Source organism: Colobus angolensis, unplaced genomic scaffold (genome assembly GCF_000951035.1).
Source record: "Colobus angolensis palliatus isolate OR3802 unplaced genomic scaffold, Cang.pa_1.0 Scaffold75, whole genome shotgun sequence".
In the NCBI taxonomy this organism is placed as follows: Eukaryota; Metazoa; Chordata; class Mammalia; order Primates; family Cercopithecidae; genus Colobus; species Colobus angolensis.
In genome coordinates this window covers 4,219,804-4,223,364 of record NW_012121265.1, presented here as the reverse complement: position 1 = coordinate 4,223,364, position 3,561 = coordinate 4,219,804, and positions in this window count along the sequence as shown.

The following is a 3,561-nucleotide window of genomic DNA, read 5'->3' as shown; positions in this document are numbered from 1 at the left end:
CTTGGCCTCCCAAAGTGCTGGGATTACAGGCTTGAGCCACCGCGCCCGGCCGATTCTAACCTATATTTTCTATGACCTGATCTTGAAAATTGTTTTTTAGCATTCACATGTGAGGGCCTAATGGTCGTCTCTGTAAAAATTCAATTGCATGCGGCTAAATGAGTTGTGCTAATCACCACAGCTGACATATGCTAGGTGCTCAGAATTTACCATTCTGGAAGGTCTTTCTGTTCTCAAATGTGCTTACTCTTTTTTCCTAGCTTCTTGTCAATGGAAAATGATGTACACATACTTTCTATAGCTTCATCCAAGTCAACGATACCTACATTTTTGGTCAGAACAGGGCCCCAGATGCTGCCCTGTTACACACCACCAAAAATCTCTTTTGAGTGACATTAATCCATTAAACAGCATACTTTCCCAGTGGTTAGTCCATGTAATTTTTCCTACAATGCCCACATTTCATCATCTTGTTCTTAGGAATATCATTATATACCTTACCAAATAGTTTGCTTAAGTGCCGATAAACCATACCTACTGATTTCCTTCACTTACCAGTCTAGTGAACTTATCAAAGAAGGAACTGTGTTGGTATAACATGACTTGCTTAAAAGGAGTTCTGAGGGCAGGGACTTTTCCTTTTACATCTAGCACAGAAGCTCAAAACACATTTGCAAAATTCTAAACTGTATACTGCTAAATCCCCAATGCTTTATACATAGTAGATTCTTGATAAATGTTTGTGAAATTAATAACCCATTCTGGTTTTTTATGACCACAACTTCCTTTCTATACAACTATTTTTTTTTTTTGAGACAGAGTTTTACTCTCGTCCCCCAGGCTGGAGTGCAATGGTGTGATCATAGCTCACTGAAACCTCTGCCTCCCTGGTTCCAGCAATTCTCCTGCCTCAGTCCCCCGAGTAGCTGGTATTACAGGCACCCGCCACCACACCTGGCTAATTTTTGGATTTTTAGTAGAGACAGGGTTTCACCATGCTGGCCAGGCTGGTCTTGAACTCCTGACCTCATTATCCACCTGCCTCGGTCTCCCAAAGTGCTGGGATTACAGGCGTGAGCCACCAGGCCCAGCCTATACAACTATCATATAAGGAGCTTATTTTGGAATTTTGCCCAAATTTATTGCTTGTAGGTCACTAAATCTGGCTTCAATTCCTTTTGAAAATTGAAATATTTACCCAATTTGTGTCTTCTGCGATTACTCCAGAGGCAATTCTTCATTTTTCCTCTAAGATCTTTGGCAGTGGGTGTAGTAGGCTTTGAAGGATTTGGAAGAGGCAGGGGTTCCAGTGCCAGCTTCTTTACTGTGCAGTAAAGAGTTAAGGCCGTGTGATGGTTAATATTAAGTGTCAACTTGATTGGATTGATAGATGCAAAGTATTGCTTCTGAGAGTATCTGGGTGTTTCTGGGTGTGGCCAGAAAAGATTAACATTTGAGTCAGTGGACCTGGAGTAGACTCACCCTCAGTGTGGGTGGGTACCACCCAATTGGCTGCCAGCACGGCTACAGAAAGCAGGCAGAAGAAGGTAGAAGGAGCCAACTTTCTGAGTCTTCCAGCCTTCATCTTTCTCCCGTGCTGGATGTTTCCTGCCCTCAAGCATCAGACTCTACGTTCTTTGGCTTTTGGACTCTTGGACTTACACCAGTTGTTGCCAGGGCCTCTTGGGTCTTTGGCCACAGACTGAAGGCTGCACTGTCAGCTTCCCTACTTTTGACATTTGGGGACTCGAACTGAGCCACTACTGGCTTCCTTGCTCCTCAGCTTGGGCCTATAGTGGGACTTTACTTTGTGACTGTGTGAGTCACTTCTTAATAAACTCCCCTCTACATATACATCTATCCTATTAGTTCTGTCCCTCTAGAGAACCCTGATTAATACAGACAGTAAGCTTGGGGTACTCAAGTTTTGCACATTTAAAAGAAAAGACCGACCCTTTACCAGCTCCTAGGAGACAACCTCTGAGCCCATGGAGTATCCTGCCTGATAAAAATGTTTTTCTGTACCTTAGGCCCTGAGCTACTGCTGTATCAGTTTGATCTCTAGGGGACTACACACTGAGTACCTAAGGTCAGTCATGGAGGCACTGTGTCTACATGACTGATCCCTAATAAAATCTCTGGATGTCAAGATTCAGGTGAGCTTCCCTAATTGGCAGCACTTCATACACCTTTGTCACACTTCAGTGCTGGGAGAATTAAGCACTGTGCATGTGTCAGTTTAGAGAGGATAACTGGCCTTCGTCCCACATGCTTTGCCTTTTGCTGATTTTAATCTGTATCTGATTCTGAATCCTTGAGTTTTTCTAGTGAAGCCGGCCTGAGATTGGTCTTGGGAACTCCTGACATATCCACTTATTCTACGTTATCAATGTGTCCTTGGTCATATTACCTAATCTCATTTAGCTTCAGTTTCCTTACCTATAAAATGGGGATAATAATAATAACATCTACCTTGTAGTGAAGTTCCAGCACCCAGCCTACACTTTATTTTCTCCACAAGTATAACTTGAGAATTACTGTAGAAATTATAAGAAAACGCTATGTCAGCACACAGTGTATGTTTAGCAAAAGTCTGTTTCCCTAAGCAGTATCTTTCGTAAGTTCTCATATTTCCCCTCTCCCCCAACCCTAAGATATAATTGTTGAGACTAGGCGATCTCATCTCAGCTAGTCTAAGGAGATGTCCTCTTCCAATCTTTTCACCCTTATGGACACCATTCTCTTTTTATTAATTGTTTGCTTTTTCCATTTCCATCCAAAAAACTGTTCTCTTTGATGAAGAGTACAGGAAAAGTCAGAGCTTTGCTTGACATTGGTCTTCCATCACCTTTATTTTACTGGCCTTAAGCAGTAAATCTATCTCTTTTTCTATCTTTTTTAAAAGTTCAGTTTTGTTTTATTCTACTATCTCTGGAATGTTTTCCTATTCCCAGATCAATTGGATGTCAGCTTTTCTGGCCTTACTCCTACATGTTTGTGATGATTCCTAGTATTAGTTTTTTTTTTTTAATCTACCCTTCCTTTTTCAAAAAAATAAAAACACATTCTTTGCTTAATTTTAAGATTTATTTTGTTGCTATTATTTTTCCTAATTACAGAAGGAATGTATGGTCAAAATCAAAACATTACAGATATTTGTACCTTAGAAAGTAAAATTTTCTAGACGCCTACTTCTAAAGATACCATATTTCCTTTAGACTCTTCAGTTCATAGCAGAGTTCTTGTGCAACCAGCCACTGGTTTCTTTAATTACCTTACCATTTTCTTCCCTGTTAGGAGAATTTTCAATTGCATAACTGAAGATATTTTTAAAAGCGTTCCGGCTCTCTCAAATTTCATTATGGAAATCCTGAAAAGATGGAACATGTTCCCCCTTTTCTCTGGACTTTAAAACTATGTCTTTCTCAAGTCTGCACACAGGTTTGAGCATACTCAGCTTCCTCTCCCTGGTTTTTAGGAATACCTTTTTGTGCTTTTTTTTTTTTTTTTGAGACGGAGTCTTGCTCCATTGCCCAGGCTGGAGTGCAGTGGTGCGATCTC